The sequence below is a fragment of the Rhinoraja longicauda genome, chromosome 5 (assembly GCF_053455715.1).
Source record: "Rhinoraja longicauda isolate Sanriku21f chromosome 5, sRhiLon1.1, whole genome shotgun sequence".
Lineage (NCBI taxonomy): Eukaryota > Metazoa > Chordata > Chondrichthyes > Rajiformes > Arhynchobatidae > Rhinoraja > Rhinoraja longicauda.
Window position 1 is genome coordinate 52,430,329 of NC_135957.1, and position 17,958 is coordinate 52,448,286.

General features: G+C 40.9%; 1 protein-coding gene across 7 annotated transcripts in view; it reads left to right on the forward strand.

Annotated features, from left to right (window-relative positions):
* Positions 1–17,958, forward strand: part of ptprk (protein tyrosine phosphatase receptor type K) — a 503,565-nt gene that overhangs the window by 260,979 nt on the left and 224,628 nt on the right. The window lies entirely within an intron of this gene.

The window sequence follows — 17,958 nt, forward strand, 5'->3', positions numbered from 1 at the left end:
ATTTTTCGGCTTCACATTTTTGATGAGAAATTCAATTATTGACATTATTCCTTTCACAAAATGTCATGTTGAGCAAACATGTCCTTTATCCCTGCTTTACCTCTGTCAAAATACCCATAGTTACGGTGTGGAGAGCTATTAGATACTTTGTTGTTTACTCTTGGCTCTGAGGGAGACTTTGAATAGAGAAAGGTATACCCCAGGAGCAGCTGATTTGGCTTGCAATGTCTGTGGTGTACATAATGCTAAGATATACTAGTATCATCTGCCTGCATAAAATCCATATCCCTCCACTCGCTGCATGTTCATGTGCCCATCAAAAGCCTCTTAAGCACCATTATTGTGTCTGCCACCACCACCACCGGCAGCACATCCTGTGATAAACATGGAATCTTGTTTTGAGATGAATTGCTGATTATTTTCAAAGATAATTTTTTTAACGTGTTTCATTTCCTGCATTTTTTTTGTTTTAAACTTTCTTACTTCAAAAATCATGGTATATTGTTGAGCTTTATGAGTGGGGCGTGGGTTTAGAGCACAAGTTCGGATTTGGAATGCTGCAAATATTTTAACCAATGCCTTGTTTGTCATTGGCAGTCCAATGGTTGTTGCCTGCCCTATTGAACTACTTTGATTGAACCTGATTTTGACTACGACCAATACAGTATGTGGTTTTAATTTCTATGTGAAGTGTCATTTATTTGCTCATTTGTCAGCGACAGAAGATCTAATTTTACATTCCGTTGCTGCATAAAGTCTGCACAGAATTAATTTGCTGAAAGGTAACCTGGCTATAACACAACAAAAGTGTTCTGATGAATAAAGTCTTCTCAGTTCCCCATTGCCATCCCTTAGGTCCTCTAATTCTTCCTGTCTCAGACATAACTGCACATTCAGGGTCTGCAAACCCACTCACTATTTTACTGGCTATTCCTGCCATTTATTTGGAGCTTTTTTGATATATATTTTTTATTATTTATTACTTTAATTCTTCCTAGCTCGGGGTAATATATTCCAGTTTGCCTTATGTTTGAAAGGTTATGAATATTGCTGTTCAGGGCCTGCTAAAATTGTAATGTTTTTCCACCCAACTCCATCTCCCTGCCCACCTGGTTGTTTAAGTTGTGTGCAACTTCTCTTTTTCCCTTGACCCCCAGTTGATCTATCACAAAGACTGCCTTATCCCAGCTGCACAATATTGCTAGGTCTCCCTTCTTTGTTTTATCTATTACTGCTGAATTATCTGTAGACATCGACCATTAATGACCTCCAAATCATAGAGCATGGCAATGGGCCATACAGGTCGTTTTGTTCATGCCAGCCATCAGCTACTCATCTATACGTATACGTAGACAATAGACAATAGGTGCAGGAGTAGGCCATTCGGCCCTTCAAGCCAGCACCACCATTCAATGTGGTCATGGCTGATCATTCTCAATCAGTACCCCGTTCCTGCCTTCTCCCCATACCCCCTGACACCATTATCCTTAAGAGCTCTATCTAGCTCTCTCTTGAATGCATTCACAGAATTGGCCTCCACTGCCTTCCGAGGCAGAGAATTCCACATACCCTACGTACCCATAGCCTGCAATGCCAGAGCATTTTATCTTAATGCTACTTTAATATAGTGAACGTTCCTGCCTCCACCACCTCCTTTAGCAACAGCTTCCAGATTTCAACTATACCTCACACAAATAAAATTCTTGTTCAAGGTCCCTCTAAGCTTCATAACTCTTAGTGTAAACGTAAGAGATTCTCCACAACACTTTCCTGTTAAGAATAATTAGGCCAACGTACCATAGATGCAAACAATGAATGGTTGTGTAATTATTTATTTAGTGGGTTTTTTTCACCATTTTCATCATGAGTCTTCAGATTGTTTGGTCTTTTAAAAAGATGATGCAGAAGGACAGAGATATCAAGGTTTAATTTTATTGAGGAAAGTGATAGTCATAGTAGATTTGAGTAATCATGTAATTAGGTAATTAAATAAAAAATGCCCATTGAAATCCAATTTGGTCTTGCTACAGTTCCTTAAAATCTTGGTAAGTATAATATATATTTGCTGGTAGCAGATTATAAATGCTGCCTTAAAAGGTTTAAAATAACTACCTATCAATTCAGTAAGCTACATGGTTCCTCATTACAACCATGGTATAATATATTTCAGAGATACTGTGATATTGAATTTGCCTTAGGAAAAACAAATTGCTTCAGTTCAAGGAAGGCTATTTCAAGTAAATTATCTAAGTTCATGTAATTTTGAGATAAACATAACATGGCATTTCCAGGCCTATACCATTTTGAATATAGTCATGATTCAACTAAAAAATATCACAATGCTAAAAACTAGTAAGGTCCCTTGTACATCCTTGCCTTGGAGGGATGCCCACAAATGTAAGACCCTTTAAGTCTTTCATTTAATTTCACCCAATATACAGTGGTTTAGCAGTAAGAGCTGACACAGGAACAATGTGGTGCACAGATGGTCAGATAGGTACTTCCATGCACCACCTTCCTACCCTAGCATTTCAATTGCCATCCCCATCTGCACTTCAAAATGGTTGTGGCGACTTTGAGGAGGTAAATTTGTGGGGGGAAAAAGATTCACAAGAGCAGCTAGACTATTTATGCAAATAAACAGATATCACACTGGAATAGAGGAAAAAGAACAGATGCTGAGTTATAGTATATAGCCAATGAAGAATGTTTAAATAGAAGCACTGAAGAGAGCTTGATGCAGAACAGAATTTGGCTGAAGAATTGACTAACTGTTTATCGATTGGGCCAAGATTGTATGAGGAAATGTTTCTTTGGAGCAGAGAAGATTTGGGGGAAGGGAGGGATTGTTTGCATCTATGGTACATTGGCTTAATTATTCTTAACAGGAAAGTGTTGAGAATATCTTCTCAGCACACTGACAGTGTGGATGTAGTTACATTTGTATTTTCAGGAGACATTTGATATGATGCCACAAAAAGTATGTTGATCAAAATAAGAGCCTTTAGGATTGGGGAAATATGTTAGCACGGTCAAAAATCAGAATGAATAGGGCATTACCAGAAGACAGGCTACTAACTAGCTGGATGCCATGACGCATAGAAATCTTCAAAAAACTCAATCAGATTTGTGAGACATGATCTCCGAAGCAACAATATGCTAATTGTTCCTAATCATCCCTTGTCCATCTAAATGTATGTATACCTTATCTCTCAGAATATTCTCTGGTAACTTTATGACCATAGATTTTAGATTCACTGGCATGTAGTTCCCAGACTTTTCCCTGAACCCCTTCTTGAATAGTGGCACAACATTTGCCACCCTCCAATCATCCGGCACCTCCCCCATATTTAGTGACGACTTGTAAATCTTAGCCAAGGCGCTGCAATTTCCTCTCTAGCTTCCCACAGTGTGCTCTATCTGATCAGGAAATGATAAGCCTGTGATGGACTGGACCGTGCCTACCACTTTCTGTATGTTAAGATGCCTAAGGAAGTAAATAGGCTGATGCACTTTTTAATTACTGCATCAGGGTGAAGGTATCAACAGTAGTTTCATTGATGGGTACAGGGTTGTGTTCACCCCCTCACTTCCTTAGGTCAATGACCAACTGTTCCCCTCATTCTAACATTATACAAGTTAAGCTGCTTCTTGTTCCCCTGTGACAATTGTATTATGAAAGCTATGTTGACGTTAAATGCTGGCATTCCTTGACCAACGGGGGCTTTCAAATAATTGAGATATGAACTTACTTGCCTGCACATTTGATCATTAGGAAAATGTTATTGGGAAACCGACGATTAGGAGTCCATCCCTTCTCTGAAGGATCAGCCATGATTGAACAGCGTTGTAGACTTGATGAGCCTAATGTCCTAATTCTTCTCCTACACTTATGAACTTATGAAACCTATAGTTAGACAACATCTAGTGCCATAAAAATTGGGAAAAATGTAAAACTCCTTGAAAGGAGAAATTGCTCCACGGAAAAATTCCATCCTCAGGACATTCCAAGTTTTCATATTGAGTGCGAGAGTATGGAATCATCCCATGACTCCTGCATTCCTTTGAGGTTTTGTTCCTCGGTCTAAAGTAGTAACAGAGTCCTAAATTATTAAAAAGAAGTAGTGTGGCTCACTGTGACCCATCAGCAGGGGGGGGGGTAAAATGGATATAAAAGATATGAAAGGCAAAATGAAAGAGTCAAACCTGACAAATGACCAAGATGAGAAAGATGATGTAAGAAAAACTCAAGTGAAGGTTTTATTGACCTGGTGCAGATTTATATATAAAACACAACTTTGCAGAAAACTTATGATATAGTTCTCGGTACAGTTGCACTAATCATACTGTGATCATTGTTTCATACCCAAACTTAGCACAAAAGCAGCAATATGATAATCAACAAATGGTGGCTTCAAATGGATCAGCAGTTCTATCTGTACCTGTGCTGAATGTTCCATGAGTCGCCTGATGAAATGTTGGTAGAACTGTGCCCAATTAAATCATCGTAACTTGTCACTTTGTGTTGTTCTTTGAATTTCTTTATGATTTCAGTGTGATCAATTTCATATGGGTAGTCCAAAGAGAGAGGCAATAAAGTCACCTGCAGATGATTTTTGGCCATATCTACAAGTTCACCTGTGAACTATAGTCAGTCTTTTGGTACCGAGAGTAAAATTACAGTCCATCTCACATTCAAAGTACATGATATATCCCATTGAGGATTGAAGACAATGATTCTGTTGACAGTGTTTACATACAGTGTTTGCATTTTAAGACAATGTCGCAAAGTGTGTGTGGTATTGTGGCGCGTCGATAGAGGCCCAAAATAAAGGCAAGGAGCCAGGTATTTCGGTGGCGTTATGTTTTATTATACCTCGGTTATCAGATGGGTCGAGTCTGCCGGAATGGCTTCGCGCCCAAAACCTTGTCCTTATATACATGGTACCGGACCGCCTCCCTGGACTGGTCCATTCCCGTGCCGAGGGGTCGGTAGTAGTATGGCCCGACCCTTGGGAGCCGCCACAGTATCAGTCATTCAATTAGAATCAAAGCAAATTTTCTTGCCATGCAGAATGTGCATATTTGTGTTTATACGTACTCAAATAAAGAGAGTCCCTTCAAGTCGATTATGGTGGCATTGTATAAAACATTCACTTTTTACGTCTTAACAAAAAAATATGAACAGCCCTACCTAGCAAGGAATCAAACGCATGCTAACTTTTATGATTCTACCCACACTACTCCAAGTGACTGCTATTTCTTTCCTGAATATTGTTTCTGGAGCTTTCTAGACCACTAAGATTGATCTCTGACCCATCTATTCAAGTACCCATCTATTACTAATCCCATTTTCCAGCACTTGGTCCTTAGCCTACTATACCTGGGTGATTCAAGTGCTTGTCCAGATAATTCTAAATGTTGTGGGAATAGTTATCTCCACCACCTCCTTAGGCAGCATGTTCCAGATTGTAACTGCCTTCTGAATGAAAAAAAAATTCCTTCATGAATGAACCTTAAATTTATACCCCCTGGTATAATGACATCTACCACATGATTCAGCTTACTAATACGGTAAGCTATTTCTGAGTCAGGGTTGATCACCTGGCTTGACAGAAGTGGTGCTGAGAATGGGCAGGGCCCTGAGGTTACAGATTATGGTGGTATTTATAGCTAATGGTCCACAATGCTATTGGTATTGTTTTATTATTGTCACATATATAGAAGTACAGTGGAGAAACGTTGTCTGCATGCTGCCCAGTCAAATCATGCTAAACATGAGCACAATCAAGCCATACCCAAGTACAACGGGTAGTGCAAAGAGAAAAATACCACAGTGCAGAAAATAATGTAACTGCGTTATAGCGTTACAGCTACAGAGAGTGGAGATGTAAAAAGTCTATAAGAGCTGAAATGTGGCAGGTTCAGAGAGTGTGTCAATAACCTGAGCTCATAGGAGAATTGTTCAGTAGTCTGAAAAACAGTGGGGTAGAAGCTGGTCATGAATCTGGTGGAATATTTGCCAAGCTTTTGAAGTGTCTGCCTGATGGGCGAGAGGAGAAGAGGAGTGACTGAGGTGTGATGTTCAGCTTTGAGCTTCCAGATCCATAATGATGAGTATCCTTGGTGTAAAAGAAGTACTTTGATTCCAGTGGGGCAATGCAGTAGTCACTTCTCATACTGCTTTCATAGAACATAGAGACATGGGGCAGACTCTTTGGCCCAACTTGTCCATGCTGCTGACTAAGTTGCTCAATACACGCTAATCCCATTTACCTGTGCCTTCACCAAATCCTTCTAAACCTCGCCTACATAGACAGATGAGCCAAAACATTATGACCACCTGCCTAATATGCTGTTGGTCCTCCATGTGCCGTCAACACAGCGCGGACCCGCCGAGGCATGGACCCTACAAGACCCCTGAAGGTGTCCTGTGGTATCTGGCACCAAAACACTAGCAGCAGATCCTTCAAGTCCTGTAAGTCGCGAGGTGGAGCCTCCGTGGATCGGACTTGTCGATCCAGCACATCACACGGATTGAGATCTGGAGAATTTGGAGGCCAGGGCAATGCCGTGAACACTTTATCATGTTCCTCAAACCATTCCCGAAAAATGTGTGCAGTGTGGCAGGGCACAATATCCTGCTGAAAGAGGCCACTGCCATCAGGCAATACTTTTGACGTCTTCCCTGAAGAGGATGTTACGTCTTCCCTGAAGAGGATGTTAGGAGGCTGCAGGGTGACTTGAACAGGTTGAGTGAGTGAGCAGATGCATGGCAGATGCAGTATAATACAGATAAATGTGAGGTTATCCACTTTGGTAGCAAAAACAAGGAGGCAGATTATTATCTCAATGGTGTTGTGGCGGCACCCACTACAGTGTCAGATTAGGTGCAACGAGACATGGAAGTTCCTTGTACACCAGTCACTGAAAATAAGCATGCAGGTACAGCAGGCAGTGAAGAATGCTAATGGCATGTTGGCTTTCATAACGAGAGGATTTGAGTATAGGAGCAGAGGTCCTTCTTCAGTTGTATAGGGTCATGGTGAGACCACATCGGGAGTATTGTGTGCAGTTTTAGTCTCCTAATTTGAGGAAGGACATCCTTGCTATTGAGGCAGTGCAGCGTAGGTTCACAAGGTTAATCCCTGGGATGGCGGGACTGTCATATGAGGAAAGATTGGAAAGACTGGGCTTGTATTCAATGGAGTTTAGAAGGATGAGAGGGGATCTTATAGAGACATATAAAATTATAAAAGGACAGGACAAGCTAGATGCAGGAAAAATGTTCCCAATGTTGGGGGAATCCTGAAACAAGGGCCACAGCCTAAGAATAAAGGGGAGGCCATTTAAAACTGAGAAGAAACTTTTTCACCCAGAGAGTTGTGAATTTGTGAAATTCTCTGCCACAGAAGGCAGTGGAGGCCAATTAAATGGATGAATTTAAAAGAGAGTTAGATAGAGCTCTAGGGGCTAGTGGAATCAATGGATATGGGGAGACGGCAGACACAGGTTACTGATTGTGGATGATCAGCCATGATCACAATGAATGGCGGTGCTGGCTCGAAGGGCCAAATGGCATCCTCCTGCACCTATTTTCTATGTTTCTATGTTTCTATCAACTTCAAGAACTGACTGTTCACTTGCTGCCTAATATATCCCACCCCTTGACAGGTGCCATTGTAACAAGATATTCAATGTTATTCACTTCACCTGTCAGTGGTCATAATGTTTTGGCTCATCGGTGTATATACCTGTCCAAATGTCTTTAAAGATGTTCTTATTTTACTTGCCTCAACTACTTCATATGGTGGCTCATTCCACATAACCACCACATGTGTGTGTGTGGGGGTGGGGGGGTGGGGGGAACTGAACCTCAGGTTTTTCTCTTTCCCTCTCACCTAAAAGTAGAATGATGAGGAAAGTGAACAAGCAGGTGTTCTTCTGGATTTGGTCTGCATCATCAATGGTGTTACTTCAAAGGCACTCTTGATAATGGACATTGATAGTCCCACCTTCCCAAGCTACATTCATTGCTTCTTCCAAGTGCTGTACCACAGCATGAAGCACTGATTCATCAGCAGAGGGAGGACAGTAGGTGATAAACAAGTGGTTTCCATACCCACCTCTGACCTGATTTCATCAGACTTCATTGCCTCTGGAGAACTTTCAGAACTATTCCCTCATGGTTAGTGGATCTGTCATATTAGTGAGGTAGAAGAACCGACAGTCGAAGTTGGAGGAATCTAAAATGTCTGTAAGGGTTGATTTGTTGAGGATGACTGTGTCAGACTGTTACTTGCAGTCTGTGGGACTGCTGCTAATTTTGATACACTTGGCTTTGTTATTCTGGATGCCTTTGCAAGATCAGCTGGGACGAGTCCAAATTTAGCACCAAAGTCAATACAGTTTAATTTTATTCTTTCTCTGCTTCAGCAGAGAAATGGTATGGCTGAGTGATTTGGTAGGGTATTTCAGTCAACCACATTGGTTAGCTTCTGACAGACCTATGGCATCTCAGATACTAAATCTTTGTTTTCTGCATGGAGAAAAAACAAAATTAAAGGACTTGTACTTCAAATAAACACACATTCCCTTTCACATGTTGTAGTTCTGCATGATTTAATATTAAATTGGCATGCACAGTGTTTAAATATACTTCATTAATTTATTGTAACATGACCTTTAAACACCCTGCTGTAAAGTTGCCCTGAGCTAAATTGAGTTATGAGATAATAATTATTTCTTCATTGCTGTTTTGCACTAAGGCTCAATATAATATGACCTCGTCAAAATGACACATTTTTGACCTTGATTCTCCAAATTAATTCTCAGATTTTCTTTTATTCAGTGAGTGTCTCCCTCAACTGTTTTTGCACTCCCTCTGTTGTTGTGACATTAGTCATTGTGTGTTGTTGCCTCGAGGCCATATGCATAAGCTATTGAAAGTCATGACTTTATCAGTGAAAAGTAAAATCCCCATTTCATTCATTTCTGAGATAATGGAATCTACAGCACCCTGTTCATAAGGACATGTATTATCAGTCTGTGTTGAAAGGAACTGCAGATGCTGGTTTAAACCGAGGATAGTCACAAAAAGCTAGAGTAACTCAACGGGTCAGACAGCATCTCTGGAGAAAAGGAATAGGTGATGTTTCGGGTCGAAGCCCTTCTTCAGACTCGACCTGAAATGCCACCAGTTCCTTTTCTCCAGAAATGCTGTCTGACCCGCTGAGTTACTCCATCTTTTTGTCTTCTATCTTTTGTATTATCAGTCTATTTAATTTTCAGATCTACTTAAATTTGAATTGAATACAATGCCACAGACAAGATGCAAATAGCCATTTCAGGGCTTGCACTAAGTTAATTTCAATAATCATTGCAACAAATGACATTTCTGCAGTGAATGTCAGTGAAAAGTAGATTATTTCCTTCACCCCACGTGTTATTTTTAAGCCTTCTCCAGTGTTATAACTTGCATTGAAGATATACACAAAATGCTGGAGTAACTCAGTGGATCAGTCAGCATCTCTGGAGAAAAGGAATAGTTGATATTTTGGGTTGAGACCCTTCTTCATTGTCCATCTGTTCATGCATTGACGTATAATTGGAGTCTATTAATTTGGACAGCAGCTGCTGAAGATAAATTTTACAAAAACAATCTGGACATGCGATCATGGTTCTTGCCAGGTTCCTTGAAAGACATCATTTTTCAAAGTCCCTCCTATGTTCCTGAAGAATCTTAACAAAATTATTTGTGCTTTTACTTAAATATCGGTGGGGTTTTTTGAGGTGCGTCTGTAAGCCTATTTTATATAACACAAACATCTGCATGTGTGGAAAATCAAATAGAAGACCGGCACAACGGTCCAGTGGTAGAATTGCTGCCTTACAGTGCCAGAGACCAGGTTAGATTCTGACTACAGATGCTGTCTGTATGGAGCTTGTACGTTCTCACTGTGACCGTGTGGGTTTTCTCCGGGTGCCCCGGTTTTCTCCCACATTTCAAAGACGTGCAGGTTTTAGGTTTATTGGCTTCTGTAAATTGTCCCTAGTGTGTAGGATAGAACTAGTGTATGTGTGATTGTTCATCGGCACTGACTCGATGAGCCTGTTTCCACGCTGTATCTCTAAACTAAACTAACCTAAAGAATAAAAAAATGCTGGAAATAGCAGGTGCTGTGTTGGTCTCCTCATTTAAGCAAGGAGGTAAATTAATTGAAATCAGTTCATAGAAGGTTTGCTGGATCAACACTTGGAGTTGGAGGGTTGTCTAATGATAAATTAGGCTTGTATCCTTTGCAGTTCATAAGGCTGAGAGGGACCTGATGGAGACACAAGATCTTGAGAGGCCTTGACAGGGCAGGGTGTTTCCTTTTGTAAAGTATCTCGATGAAGGCATCACAGTTTCATTAAGGAATCATCACAGTTTTACTCCGAGGCTAATGAGTCTTTGCACCTTCCTGCTTAAAGGACAAAGAAAGAGTCTTTCAATATAGTTAAGATGAGAAAGGTAACTTTTCAACTTGTCAACCCCAAGACAACCTCTTGTCAGGGGTTGACAAGTTATTGTGCAGGTTTGAAGATAATTGAGATGTAATCAGATCAGAATAGTGAAGTAGACTTAAGAGACCAAGTGACCTTGCCCTACTATCAGTTACTATGAGAGAAAAAATGAGCATCTTCAGAATGAGTGGGTAACCCTTTAACTTAACACAGATGCTACCTTGCTGAATATTTCCAGTGTTTTAATATTTTTACTTCAGATTTTATTCAAGCAGTGTTTTGATTTCTCAAAAGCTCCAAGCCTCGTTTATCATTTTGACCTCCTTAACCATAAATGAATGTTAACTAACCTGTAAAAGCAATACTTGTGTAATTTGATTTAATTGTCTCTTAAAAATAGTGAAGTAATCAGGAGGATTTACAAGTTTGGCAAGCAAAGTTTAGTGGACTGCCATGTTAATCTCAAACAATTTGCACTAATATGCGAGTTCAGCCAATGAGGCACCAAATAGAAATGAGTTTGCTTAATGTTAAACAAATTTGCAGTCAACACAGAAATCTATCTAAATATTGGCACTAATGCATGATGATATCTGTCTAAATATTGGCATGAATTTACAATGACAGTTATAATGATTAACTAGACTGAGGTTGTCCCATTGGGTCCAAATCTCTCCTGCGGGCCTCTCCTGGGACAACCCTCCCCCAACTGACGACCCTGTGTGCCTGGCAACCCTCTCCAACTGACCAAACCTGTTGCTGGGCGGGGAGTGTCCCCCGGGGCTGTGGGCGGGCGATGGGGGACAGGGAAGGGGAGAGGGAGCCACTCACCTCGGCCCCGTGCCGCCAGCGCTGCAGCCAGAGCGGGCCGTGCATCCAAAGCCTCTCCTGCATCGGTCTAGCACCCTCCCCTCTCCCACCCCACTCACCCACTTCATCCCCCCTCAACCCCCCTTATCCCCACCTCCTCCCCCTCACCCACTCCTTCCCCCCCTCAACCCCGCCGAAAGCTCTCCTGCATTGTTCTAGCATCCTCCCCTCTCCCAATAGCCCTCCCCTTCCCTTCCCCCCACTCCCCCTACCCTCCCCCCCCGCTCCCCCCTCCACCCACTCCCCTCCCCCCCACCCCCACATCACTCCTCAACATCAACTGTGCAGGCGCGGACCCGTTGCGTTCTGCGCATGTGCGGATCTGGCGGCCATCTTACGTAAGTATTAGATCAACGGGCCGCAACTGCGCAGGCGCGGACCTGTTTGTTCTGCGCTTGCGCGGATCTGACAGCCATCTTACGTAAGTATCATATCAATTCTTTAAGCTAAAAGTTTTTAAAAATCTAAATTCCCGTCACTCTGGCGGGTGCCGCCACCAGCGGTGATCATGGACCCCCCCCCCTCATTGACCGTCACTCGGGCAGGTCCCATTGTGACGTTACACATTGAACATGGCATGCAATCGGTTTAATAAGGTAATTTTTAAACTTTAAAATCTCTCTAACTTTAAAAATATAAGAGCAATTTGAATGAAACTTGGATGAAAGGACAATGGTGAGTAAAGTGGTCCTAAAATTGTTGCGCTAAATGGGTGAAAACCACACGTAAACAAACGGAGTGCGTACAAGAAACGTACAACAAACGCACAAACAGGAAATGCACAAATGGGACAAACAAGATGAGAGGTTTAGTAATATAAACATAGCACAAAAAGTAAGGAAATTTGTGTTTGGTAGATTATTTCTTTGTTGTAACAATGCTTCTTGGCAATAAATCTTATACCGTTGGAAAGCCTGTTTATTTCCCTTTTAAATGGTGCCACATTTGTAAGGAACATGCATTTGTGGGATGAGCAGCAGAGCTGAGTATATGGGTTGCGCCCATGAAAAATTTGCCAAATCTTCTCTGCCAATGCCAAACAGCTTATTCTGCTGTTGCTATTGACTCTTGTTTTAAGCTTCTGGTACCCCCAGGTGCTGACAAGAATGGGATGCCATCCCACAACAGTGTGTGACCAGGCTGGTGACCAGCATGAGGAGGAGGTGCCAGGCTGTTATGGCTGTGTATGGTTCTTCCACACGCTACTGTGGCTCCTGTTTATTAAATGAATAAATTGTTAAATTGCCAATATGTCTTGTTTCTTCAGACTTCAATCATCCAATCCACCAAACAACACCGAACAAGAGTCAATGGCAGAATAAGCTGTTTGGCATTGGCAGAGAAGATTTGGCAAATTTTTCATGGGCGCAACCCATATACTCAGCTCTGCTGCTCATCCCACAAATGCATGTTCCTTACAAATGTGGCACCATTTAAAAGGGAAATAAACAGGCTTTCCAACGGTATAAGATTTATTGCCAAGAAGCATTGTTACAACAAAGAAATAATCTACCAAACACAAATTTCCTTACTTTTTGTGCTATGTTTATATATAGATTGGACCATAGAATTTGGAAAAAATAATCATTTGTACAATAGGAGATTGTGCTATTACATGCAAAATCATTCTCTACTTTAAAAAAAAATACTTGTATACAATGAAGACTAAATATAAACTCGGTTAAATGCATGTTGATCCTAAATAGGATTATTGTAAGATTTTTCAGAGATCTGCCAAAGCTTATGCCAACTGTTTGACTGGGAAGTAGATTTGCCCCAGGCTTGACTCTGGGACCACTGTCGCTCAGAAGTTACATGAACAATTTGGATTCAAGATTGGGAGGTCCAATCTCAAAATCTACTTCTGATGCTAAATAGAAACTTGTAATTAAGCAGAAAAAGGCTCCATGAGAATGTAGAAAGATATTAATAAATTAAAAAAAATAGATGACTGTCTTTTAAGGAATAACAAATATATTCAGACCGAAGGTTGCATTGGTAGCACAATTCCAGCACAAATACGCTTGAATACAAAAGAACATTTTTTTGTGGCGTATGTGCCTTTTTGTTGCTCGCACAAGTTTGTGTAATTTAATTGACTTCAGAGACTTTCAGTTGCAAATCAGTCTCTGCCTGGAAGTGCCTGTACTTGAAAATAATGAGGCAAAATCTGCTTTAACCAAACCATAAGCGTAGATTGAAGAAGTATGCCCACAATTCAGGGAATGATTACGTTTGTCTCTTAGATGAGGCCCTCTTTCAGCATTAATTAGTGCATCTTTCAGACTTGTGATTTTTTTGCCCTTGCTATTTCATCCTTTGAAATGGATTGTAAGTGCAGTTAAATAATTTGCTTCTCCACAATTACTCCCATGAATTTGGTGCACAACTGAAAACATGGTGCAGAATTTAATCAAGGTGCAGCAACTACCACGCATTATTCTGTCTCCATCATTTTGAAAGCCTCCACATCCTTCTTGTAATGAGACCAGATCTGCACACAATACCCCAAATATAGCCTAACCAAAGTCCCATGAACCTGCATCACTTCATGACTCTTACACTCAATGCCCCTATCCTATACATACGGCGAACAACTCTATGCTGTCCAATCAAATCAGATAATATTTTGCATAAATACAATCAAGCGAAACTCAAATACAATAGATAGAGCAAAGGGGAATATACAGAGTGCAGAATATAGGTCTTATCATTATAGCATAAAAGGTCTAGAGATTAGGTATTGGACAGTACCCCAGCAATATTGGACAGTACCCCAGCTTATGGGAAGATTGTTCAAAAGCCTGATAACTGAGGGGAAGAAGCTGTTCTTGAGTCTGGTGATGCATGTGTTAAAGCTTCTGTGTCTTTTCCTGATGGGAATGGGTAGAAGAAGGAATGACCTAGGTGAGGCAATTCTTTGATTATATTAGCTGCTCTTCCGATTGCTCCTGTACTGGATCCTATAGTCCAGTCCTATTCCAGTGTCTGCTGATTCACAGATCAATATGTCTCAATTCTCAATACACCTAATGACTGAGCCTCCACATGCCTCAAAGATTTATATTTTTTTGCATGGAGGAAATGTTTCCACTTCTCAGGCCTAAATCATCAGTTATGGAACAGTGAGCATTATGAAGAAGCAGTACAATACCTAGATATGGAACAGACCAAGACTTGAGAGATACTGAGAACAGAGTTGTCAGAAAGGTGCAGATTTAGGGAGAACTAAATATGATAAAAGTGAATGGAAAGTCTGGAATTTAATTGTTACAGTGAAATAGAGAATACAAAATAACTCCCAAATAATTGAAGATTGTTTTAAAAGCACCATATCACCGTGGGTTTTTCTGGGGAGACATCTACTGTGCCCAGAAATTTGGTTGTCAGGGCATGTGTGAATGAGGCACCGGGGTTTAAACCCCCTCCCCTGCATTCTCGGCCATCTTAGCGTTCTTGAAAATAACTGGGGCAGGAGAACAGGATCAAGTACCGGAGCAGCCACTATAATTTTAGATGTCAGAGCAGGCGAGAGGGCAAAAGGATTTTTCCTAATTGTATTTCTCAGGATCGTAAGGGCAAGACAGCATTGCCAAAGGGACATCAGCGAATGCTGTGTACTCTGTTTCACGGAGGCACAGCTTATCCCTGCCATCTGTCTGTGCTGCTTCTTCCTGGATATAAGCAGTGACTGGAGTACAACATTTTAAAGAGCTGATCGGGGGAGACAGAAGAGCAACTTTGCAACTGCTTGGTGACTGGCCGATGTACAAGGTTTTGTCAACGGACCTGAAAAAGCATGCAATGGTTGTGACAAACTTAATAAGGAAATGTGTGGCGGCGTGTGTTCCCACAAAACCATGTGAGTGTTCGCTAACCAGAAGCCTTGGATGAACTAGAAGGTCCGCAATCTACTTGGGACCAAATATCGGACTGGGGATTCAGGTCTGGGATACAGGGTCATATAAGAAGTTGAGGTACAACCTCAATAAAGCCATCGAGAATGCAGAGAGACACCTTTGATCCGAACTGGAGGGACAGATGAATATTGGGCAGCTCTGGCAGGTCTTGCACGCCATTACTTCCTACAGGGTCAAGCAATGTATCACCCCCCCCCCCCCTGCCATGATGAGCTCAATGCTTACTATGCTCACTTAGAAAGGGAGAATATTGATGTGTTTTCTCAGGCCCCATACCCCTAATACAATCTCACTGAGATTGAATCCTTCACAAGATTGAACCCCCGGAAAGCATCCGGCCCCGGTGCACCTGGCCATGTTCTTAAAAACTGCATGACTGGCTAGAACTTTGCTCTCGGTTATCAAGACCAAGGAGCAGATTGTTAATTTCAGGAAGGGAGAATCAAGAACCCATGAATCTGTCTTCATCTACACAATAACTGTAAAGCTTCAAATTCCCAGGCGTGTATATCTTTGAAGATCTGTCCCGCGCCCAACAAATAGATGCAAACACAAAGAAACCTCAACAACTTCCTTTGAAGAGCATTGGCGTGTCACTGAATACTCTCTCAAACTTCTGCAAGTGTACAGTAGAGAGCATTCTAACTGGTTGTATCACGGCCTAGTTTGGTAACTCAAACACCCAGGAACAAAAGAGGCTGCATTGCCCAGTCCATCCACCTGGATCCTGTCCTCACCACCATCAAATGGATTTACAGGAGATGCTATCTCAAGAAGACAGCTAATATAAACAAAGAGCCACACCACTCTGCCCATGCTCTAATCTCACTATTGCCATTGGGAACAATGTGCAATAGCCTGAGAACAGTGACTTCCATGTTGAAGGAAACCTTCTACCAAGCAGACATCAGGCTCTTGAATACTGCACAACACTAAACACAACCTTACCTTATGATCTACTATGGACTGTGTGTTGGTTGCACTTTGTACTATGATTCTGCACTATTGTGGTCTGGCATTACTGAATATTAATTTATTGTATTACTGATTAATGTATCTTGATCTGTGCATTATTGCATTAATGGGCCGGTAAATCTGTAGCAAGTAAGAATTTCTTTGTTCTGTTGCCGATGCATAAAATAATTAAACAAACTTGGCTCTTAATTCTCTAATATTTTAGATGTCGGTTTATGCCGTTGTGGTATGTTAACTTTCTATCTTGTTGCCCTAAAGCAACCATGTCAAATAAGTTTGTAGTAGAGTCACTCAAGAAAGAAGTAGTTAATATGATTAATATTTGGATTAACATAATTGAGCGGTATGTGGGCATTGAAACCTTGTGCATCTGAACTCCTCAGGGGTACAATTCTTCACGACATGTGTCCATCCAATTCAACATGAAAATATAAGAATCAGTCATTTCTTTGCTAAACTCTCCGTGCTTTAAATGTGTTGTCATGGAGATCTAGTGCCACTGCATTTCTTTTATTGCCTACAGTGGTTCATGGTGTTCAATTGCACTATGGCAATATTAGAAGCTCCCTGAACATGTTTGTCTGTGAACTGTTTCTGTTTTATACTTTCATTTGTTTAAATGTTTGAAGTAAATATTAGGCACTAACTTGAGCACAGTAACCAGATGGAGTTAGTTTTGTTTTGTTTCCCAGGTGTGTATTTTCAAATGCCTTGCAGTTCAGCTACACTGAGATGAAAGGGGGGATGTTTTGGCTAAAAGTACAAGAATTTTTTCACTCTTACTAAATTGGAAGTCGTCTTGTTAGTGGGGCTTTCATGGTGAGTGATGGGATTATTTATTGATCCCAGCTAGAATCACGACTGAATTTGAATTCAATTGTTAAAGATTTATGAGCATTTTATCTCTCTTATGAGGAAGGATGACATAATCCATTAATGACCTTCAGAACATAATGGATAGGATCCCCTGTGCTCTGACAAATCTTTAGATTGAATTAATCCTAAGTTTTCCTACACAGTATATTTAAGAGATCAGGCGCTCAATACTTCTCCAGCCTTATTGTCATGCTGAGATCATCAAGTTGGACATTTTGACGAGCAGCTTTTATTTTAAAATTACCACTGAGCCAGTTTTGATCTGCTTCTGAGCTCTGCAAATGAATCCATGTTGTTCTATCATTTCTTTGCAGTGCATAGAAATGGATTGTTTTTTGCATAATTTGGGGAGGTGAAGTAGTACTTAAGATCCTGTCTTTCAGATGTGATTTTTAACTAAAGCTTTGCCTTCCAGTTCCGGTGAAAGTAGAAATAAATAGCGTAGCATCATTTGAAAAGCAGAACGTCTGCAGGTGTAGTTCCTCCACTCTACAAAAGAAAACATTAACTTTTCATATGATTATTTAACCTTGTTTCTTTTTAATGCAATTTTATTACAGCACCGCCTGTAATGCAGGAACTGTCATTTTGTACATAATTAATTAATCGTAAGTGCTGTCTGATATCCTGAGGTTGCATAAAAGGAACTTTTATCCTTTCATCATCTTGGATTAGTGGACAGTCAGGTGCCATGAAACATGCTGGCTTCAAAATAAAAAGGTCTCAATGTCAGTACTAAACATTGATTGCTCTCAAAGTTTGTTTTGAAAATGACTACAAAAGTTCAATAGTTCAATATCAAACCTGCATT